The following is a 9,116-nucleotide window of genomic DNA, read 5'->3' on the forward strand; positions in this document are numbered from 1 at the left end:
AACCTGTGTTAAGCTCTGTTCCCCAGTTTCATGTTCCCGTACCTGGAAGAGAAGGGTAAGCCCTTCATGTGTTCCCAGGGAGGCCCCTAGGCTTCTGGACTTGGTTTTAAATGTGGCATAATCACTCTAAAACCCCACTTGAGCATATTTTCTCAGGACTACTCCTGACATTGTCAGTTTGGTATCTATTGAAAACAGATTCAGAGACAGAAAACACTAAACAGTACGCTGAAAAATCAGTGGGATGAGAGGAAGACAGTGGATCAGAAGGAAAAGTTGAGCCTTGACGTTTCCCAGTGAAGGGTTCAGTCAACCACATGGAAAGCTGGGGAACTCCAGTCCTTTAGCACCCTGGATTTGGTGCTATTGAGTGATCAGTCTTTGGAAGAGTGACACCATGCAGGGTTTTTTTTTCTTATAGGTAGCCTCCGATGAGTGCTGATAGGTCAGGACTGGCTCCTTTTGGCATCCTTGGCTCCTCCAAAGGATGAAAGGTCAGGTTTCCAGCTGACAGAAACCAGACTAAGACATCATACTTGAAGTGGGGGGGGGAGGGGGAGGGATTTTCAAAACAAATACTCACTGAAATAAGAAGATCCCCATAGTATAAAAATGTTTGTCTTGACCTTTGAGTAGGCTTATTTATTAAGTCATTTAAACAAACCTTTCTTTAGCACCCATTGCATGCCAGAAATTGTTTTTAGCCCTTGGGGATAAAATAAAGGTTTCAACACTGATGCCCATCTCTCTGGAAGGAATGAGGATAATGGACATAATAATATTAACTTCTGTGCTTGGTAGGAGCTCGCACAGGAGAGTGGAAGTCTTCCCAAGTGGCGAGGGAAACAGAGGGAAAAGGTTGGGTTCATCAAGAGAACAGAATTGTTGGGGTGCAGTTTCCTAAAGGATGGCCAGGTCAGATGACATTTCCAGTAAAACTAGAAAAATCTTCAAGTTATAGAAACATCTAGTGCAAAGGCCTGGGGAGGAGCTTACCTAGCATGCTTAAGTGACTAGAAAGAGAACAGCACACCTGTAGTGGCCCCAATCAGGATGTGAGAGAAATATCAGAAGATATAGGCCTTAATGGGTTGTTCTGTGAACCAATGTCACTGCGCCATGAATGTACACTGAGTAGGTGAATTTACACTAAGTAAGCTAGAGGGACCTGAGAGGAATCTAGAGAGAGAGACGGAACCTGATGAAGATTGGGTTTAATTAAAACATTTGGAAGAGTTTTCAAGGCTTTCACTTTCAATAATTGTTGTGGATCTGTTTAAGTTGTTTATATCCTCTGTTATATGTACCTAAGAATTTACCAGTTTCCTCTGGGTTTCCCAGGGTGTGTCTGTCTGTCTGTCAGTATGTGTGTCTTTGTGTGTATGTATCTGTGTGTGTGTCTGTCTGTGTGTGTGTGGGTGTGTGTCTGTCTGTGTGTGTGGGGGGGGCGCGCGCGCGCTATATGTTTAGATACAAGTTTTCACGTATTCTCTATCGAATCTCCAAATCTCACTGGGCTTGTCTTCCTACAATAACAAAAAGTCCCCTGAGGGATTCCTTGCTGACTTCTAAGACCCTTAAAGAGATAACACCAGTGCTTTTCAAACTTCCATAAAACAAAACAAAACAAAACAAAATAAAACAAAAAAAGCAAAGAACACTTCCTACTTCAGTCTATGAAGCCAGCATTCTCCTGTTGCTAAAACCAGCTAAGGACACATACAAAAAGAAGCTAGAGGGAAATCTCGCTTAAACTAGCTTAAAACACACACAAGAGAATGAGTCTCGTCAAGAAAATGAAAGATGTCTGCAAAGTAAATATTTTTTTAAAAAACACTGAAGAAACAGCAAAGACAGACGGTAGTAGAAGATGGCGCTGCTCTTCTGTAGCCGCAACAGACGCTCAGTGTGGGTGGACGGAGTTGGCCGAGTTGGACTAAAGCGGCTTTGGGGTTTTATTAGACAGACGTAATAGAGAAGGAGAAAGGACAAAGAAGTAGACTGTGTGTAGCTAAGGATGGCTACTGGGGATAGAATCCAGCTGAGAAAAGGAGGAGTCAGAATGCGCAGGGTGGTGCGGTGAAAGGGCGGTAGAAGAGCTGAGGTCCCTCCCGGTAGTCAGTGTCGCCACCAGGAAGGGACTGGGAAGGGGAGCAGGGGATGTCAGGAGATGGTTGTCGGAGTGGGATGCACGACTCTGAGAGGGACATAAAGGAATGATGAAAGAATGTCAAGAGGTCTCAGAATATCAAGTCTCTTCTTGGTAACTAGCTATCCTTCCTCTGAGTGCCACCAGGTCTCCCCATCCAGGGGACATGGTCAGAAAAGGGGCACCAGAGTTCGTGTGAGAGTCAGATCTCACTCTCCACTCAACGGTGGAGAGTATCATGTTCGTCGGCTAGGTCTTGGTAGGGGTTCGAAGCTTACTGCCTATATTCTCCTTGGCTGGTGCCTTAGTTTGAGGAGGGCCCCAGGATCCAGATCTGCCTGTCATAAAGTTCTTCTTGTAGGTTTCCAGGACCCTGTGGGTCCTACTATTTCCTCTTTCTTCCATGCTACTCTTGCCTAAAGTCTCAATCGGATGTCCTCTCCTCTGACCCACTTTCTTGGTGAGTAAAGATTTTCATGGTACGTATCCCTTGGACTAGTGTTTTGATATAAGTGAGTATATACCGTTTGTCTCTTTTTGCTTCTGGGTGAACTCACTCATTATCATAATTTCTAGATCAATCCATTTGTCCACAAATTTTGGGAATTCCTCGTTTTTAATAGCTGAGTAGTATTCCATCGTGTAAATATACCACAGTTTCTTAGAGCATATATAGGAGGAGGAGGTCTCCCTCGGTCACGGACATAGGGGAGGGGAGAAGGGGAGAAATGGGAGGGAGGGAAGAATGGGAGGAAACAGGGGAAGGGCTAACAATCGAGATGTAATATGAATAAATTAATAAAAAAATAAAAAAATAAAAAATAAAAAATAGCTGTGTAAATGTACCACAGATATTCTATCTATTCTTCAGTTGGTAGACATCTAGGTTATTTCCAGGTTCTAGTTATTATGAATAACTCTGCATATGAAAAAAAAAAAAAGAATGTCAAGAGGGAGAACCGAAGATGTACAAATTTACCTTAAAAATACCTAGGCTTAAGTTGATAATGACAAGATGTGATGGAGATTGAGTTACACTCAGAATTTTAGATGCACAAAAGACAGAAAAGATGTTTTCTTCAAGGCTGCCAAATACAAATAGCCAAAACAGCAAGAATGTAACATTTATATATAATTCCTGATTGTGTCGTGGTTCTTCTGGCTATAGGTAGTTTATTGTATATATGTGTAATAATATAAATGTATATGTAAAAATATATTTTAAAAAATACCTTATGAACAAAGAAAAGACCATAAGAAGAGAAAACAAAATGGCCAGTGGGGTTCACCTCTAAGTGAAATGTAAAAAAGGAAAATATATTAAAGAGACGCAGCAAAGAGAGTAAACATGTAAATATTTCTAGTGCATTAAATTTCCTAAGAGTGTTTATAGTGTGTGTGTGCGTGCACACGCACACGTGTGTGTTACACATAGTTCACTAATATTATTTCCACCGTCCATTTCCATTGTCTTCATTATATCTCCCCAGAGCATTTATAATATGTATTTTATATGCAATATACATGCAAACATTTTACTACATATTGTTTTCAGAGTCGGTTTCAATTGTCTTCTACATGATACATTACTTGAAGTGAATAAAATTTGTGGCTAAATTTTGAGCTGTTTTTTGTCTCCAAAGAGGTCTTTGTTTTTGTTTCACTTTTAGTCAATAGGATCAACCCCCGCGCCCCCCCCCCCCCCCGCCAGCCCCTCCCCGCCCCACCCCCAGCCCTCCGGGGAATTTGCTTAGCTCCTTTTTTCTGCCCTTTACAGAAGGATGCTGCTGTGTAAAATTGCAGCTCCGAGTTTCAGGCTGGCACATCTGGATCAGGTGTGGAGAACCCGCCTCCTGACTCACTGTGCTGCAGTAAAGTGGCTGCTATTCAGGGTTAGTTTAGAAGAACAAGACTTCCACTGTGGGGCTGTTAGTTAGCCACAGGATGACCAGGTAAGTTTAACAAGAGTGATGCTACTTAAGCCCCTCTTTAAAAGAATTTCTCATTGAAATGGAATTATGTCACTTCCCCCACTTTTCCTCCCTCCGGCCCCTCCCAGCTACCCTCCCCTGAACTCCTCCCATGCTCTGCCACCCTCAAGTTGATAGTCTTTCTCTTTGATCATATTTGTTACATATATGTAGGTATGCATAAATACGTGGTAGTAAATTAATTTTTAAATTTTACAAAAATTTCACAGTATATATTTCTGTTTTTTATTATTTTTAAAACAAAATTTAAGTTTAAATCTATTTTGATCATGTTCGCTCTCTCACCCAGATTCCCCCTGATGCTCTCCCCTATCTTACCCACCCAACTCCGAGTTCTTCTCAACAAATAAAAACTCAGTGCAACAACAGACCGACCCAAAAGCAAGAAAAGAAAAGAAAAACACACCCCAAACCAAAACAGAAACCTACCAAACTATAATAGAAGCGCGCGCACACACACACACACACACACACACACACACACACACACACACACACACACACACACACAGACGTCGGGTCCCAGCCCGTGGGAAAAATTGAATCAGGGTTCACCTGAAAGAGGGGTTGGGGATTGAAAGCAGGATACAGAGATGCGAAAAATAACGAATCAAGTCAGGAAATTTCTGATCAAGATTCACTTTATTGCCGACTAGCAGGAACATATATAGGGCAAGGTCAATAGGATCTATTTTTATCTCACTCACCCTAGCCCCCGGGCAAGAATACAATAGCCTAAATTGCTCCCTGTAGAACTTCCTAGTTCTCTGAGTAGTTCCTTGTAAGAACTTCCTAGATCCTCTGGGTGGTTCCAAGTTGCGACTTCTCTACTTCTTTCAAAGGTAAATAGGCCAAGGATGGCCTAGAACACAAGACCTCATGGTGAGGTAAACATCAGCAACTTGAAGGTCACAGCATAGAGCCTAAGCACAGGATTTCTGACATGGCAGAATTTGTCATGGGTCCCCCCACCCACCACCACCACCACACACACACCAAAAACAAACAGACAGATAAAATCCTGTGGAGTCCATTATATGTTGGTCGGCTACTCCTGAACGTGAGGCCTATTCTGAAGTGATTTATATACCCAGTGTCACACTACTGGAGAAAATAGATTTGGCCCCTCACGGAAGGTACAAGTGACAGTTCTGCTGTTAACCTTTACCCTGGTGTCTAAGTTTTCACTAATTCACTCACTTTTTAAAATATAGTAAGAGAAAACAAAAACTATCTCTTTGGAGTTGGAGAAGACTTCAACAGAAGAGCCCAAGATAAGGCACAAGACTCAGAGACCTGTTCATTTGCACACTCAAGAATCCCATAAACAGTAAACTGAAAGCTGATAGATATTATATGAAGACCTTGTGCAGACCCATGCTGGCCCTGTGCTTGCTGCCTCACTCTCTGTGAGTTCATATGAGCTCTGCTCAGGCTGATTTCGATGGCCTTGTTTTCTTGGTGTCCTCCATCCCCTCTGGGTCTTTCATACTTTCTGCCTCTTCCACAGGGTCCCTGAACTCTGAGAGGAGGGGTTTGATGGAGACATTCTCTTTAGGGCTCAGAGTTCTAAGGTCTCTCACTCTTTGTGTAAAGTCTGGCTGTGAGTCTCTACTTTTGTTTCCATCCACTGCAGGATGATTCAAGTAAAAGTGCTCTCTCTCTCTCTCTCTCTCTCTCTCTCTCTCTCTCTCTCTCTCTCTCTTTTCCTGAAGGACAAAGTACACATCTGCGTTTTTTAATCTGGAATTTGTCTTATGTTGCTTTATTTTTCCTTCCGTATTTTCCTAAAGACTTTCCTGCTCTTCTCAGGGTTATTGTGTGGGTAACAAAGCCCTAAGACAGTGCCTAGACTCTCAGCCTAACTGCTTCTATAAGCCCTTGTCTCTAAAATCCTCTAGAAGATTAGTTCATAGCAGATTAGGTTAGAGAAGATAGAAGAAAAGATTTCAGATTGAGTTACATGATATTTGATTCAATATTATCATTGTAGAAAAATTTATAAAAGCATTAACCTTGTATTAACCTACTCCAAGGACAAATTCCCCTGGCTACTTTCCATTTTTAACATGTAAGGTTAGAAAGGAAAATTTATTTTTGCTTGAAAGCCATCTATATACAATATATTTGAAGGCTAAAAATTGAAGTATGATTTAACTTGAACTATGGAAATCTTGTATATCTGATCTCTGAAGAAAAGTCTCTGGAGCGATTCTGCAAGGAAAACAAACATGTTTTCTAAAAGCTAGGGCAGGGGGAAGCCACTTTAAAGTATAAAATTCCACAAGTCTTAAGGATTCCAGTCTCTCTGCTACTTCTTGAGTACTCATTACTGGTCTTGAGTATCCTAGTCTGACAATCCAGCACCTCCCACCTGGTCAGCGCATGGTTAGGGTGCTCATCTGTCTTCTTCTGTACTACCTCTCTCTCTGACCATAAGGCCAAGATGAGATTTCTTTTAAAGCCATACCTACCTCTACTCAGTTACATACAGAAACTTTGACATGTCTGGGTAACATACAGCCTTGTGATAATAAGGGATCTCATTCCACTTTTATGGTAGCGTACTCATCTCCAAAGGTGATGGGGAAGTCAGAAAGATAGGTAGTCTAGAGCCCAGTTTTGCAGAGTAGGAAGGCACGCATACCAGGTAAGTATTAGGGCCATGTAGGAGCACTCACATGACCTCAAAATTAGAACCTCTTGAGCACATATGTACACAGGAGCAATTCTCTCCTTTTTGCACATGCACGCCTGCATATCCACCCAGGTGTACACACGAACACACACACACACACACACACACACACCATATACCTTTATTAAGAAGGAAAGTTTAGGGGGGGCTGCATAAAATGATGCACCAACCAAGGACAATGCGAGCATAGGAACTAGACTCCCTGTTCAGATGTAGCCTATGGACAGCTCATTCTCCATATGGTGGCTGGGGGCATGGGAGAGAGGAGGAGACTGCCTTTGACCCACTGACATACACTCTGGTACCCAAGATTTGATCACTGCTTCTTGGAAGAAGGGGATGCAGGTTATTCTGATGAGACCGGATAGGCTGTGGCCAGATGATGGGGGAAGAGGTCTAGGGGAGGGGAATAGGACAGAAGAGGGAAGGAGGGTAGGAACGGGAAGATAAGAGTGAGGGGATAATAATCAGGATGTAATCTGAATAAATTATAATAAATAAAAAGCATAAACAACTAAAAAAGGAAAATCTAACTTTTGGCTATAGTTACTGACTCAATTGTTTGATTTATGCACTGAAATTCTTATTTCATTGTAACATTTCAATTGTGGAAATACAGATACATTGTATCCCAAACAATACTAAATGTACAAATATTTTAGAATTACAGGTTAAATTGGAAAAACAGGTACAATGACATTTATTATAAATTTTCAACTTTTTCCATAAGAATTCTTCCTGTCTGTATTGATTCTAAATAAATTAAAAACTTAGTGTTGTAGTTCAAAAATACTAAGGTCCTTTAGCCTGCACAATCTGTCCAATTAGAATGGCTTCGGCTAAAAAAATAAAATAAAATAAAAATCAATTGTACAGTTATGTAAAGAAGCTACTGATATTAAAACTAAAATCAATACCTATAAAACCAAAAACTAAGTAATTAATATGTGACAGAGACCACCTGCTGCAAAATATTTTTTTTTAAGTTTTAGATTTAGTTGATTTTAAATGGATGAGTGTTTTTGCTTTGGAGGTCAGAAGAGGGCATCAGATCCTCTGGAATTGGAGGTAAGGATGGTTGTGGACCACCATGTGGGCACTGGCAACTTAACCCAGGTCCTCAGCAAGAATACCAAGTGCTTTTAACAGCCGAGACATCTTTCTGTTCTTCAATTTCACCTTCTCTAACTCAATAACCCCATGAGGACAGCTGCTGATAGCAGGGCAATTTTATAAGGGAGAGATCTGAGCACTGAAAGATGATAAATTTCCCAAGATAACCATCTACTGCACAGCCAAGTTAAGACTAAAAGCCAGAGGATCCTAGAAACCTACAAGAAGAAAATTATGATAGGCAGATTTGGGCCCATGGGTCCCGCTCAAACTATGGCACCAGCCAAGGACAATACGTGCAGTAAACTTAGAACCCCTATGCAGATCTAGCCAATGGACAGGACATTCTCCACAGTTGAGTGGAGAGCGGGGCTGACGTTCACACGTATTCTGGTGCCTCATATTTGACCACGTTCCCTGAATGAGAAGACCTGGTGGCACTCAGAGGAAGGATAGCAGGCTACCCAGAAGAGACCTGATACCCTATCAGCATATACATGGGGAGGAGGTCCCCCTCAGTCACAGTCATAGGGGAGGGGAGTAAGGGGGAAATGGGAGGGAGGGAGGAATGGGAGGATACAAGGGAGGGGATAACCATTGAGATGTAATATGAATAAATTAATAAAATAAAATAAAATTTTAAAAAAGACTAAAAGCTAGACTGTCTTAACCTGATGGCATAACACAGTTACTAGTAAGTTAGAGACGTCTGCTTCTGTGTGACTTCAGGTCTCAGCTAATGAGCTGTGTACTCAGCTGATGGCTAACGCGATTATCACCTTATAAACCATGGAAATGTTACTTGTCAAGCGTGGAAAATGGAAATATTTGTGCTTACTCTTCTGTTTCCAAGACTAATTTCTTACATTCCATGAACATAAGATAGTGATGATGGGGAAAGAAGTTAATTGCATAAACAAGTCACTAGATTAAAAGTCTACATAAGCATGACCTACCAATTTTGCGAACTGATGGTAGAAATTAGTGGGTTGACGGACTTTAGCCATTCCATCAAAGCAGCCAGCGCGCCCCTGTCAATCAGCGCTGAACTCATTACTCATTGCAGATTGTGTTTCTCATTATAACGCCGCATGTAAAATTTTGACATGATTTGCCTGTGCATCCAAACCACATCTTCTGACTCGAGCAGCGTGCTTCTCTGGTG

The sequence above is a fragment of the Acomys russatus genome, chromosome 10 (genome assembly GCF_903995435.1).
Source record: "Acomys russatus chromosome 10, mAcoRus1.1, whole genome shotgun sequence".
In the NCBI taxonomy this organism is placed as follows: domain Eukaryota; kingdom Metazoa; phylum Chordata; class Mammalia; order Rodentia; family Muridae; genus Acomys; species Acomys russatus.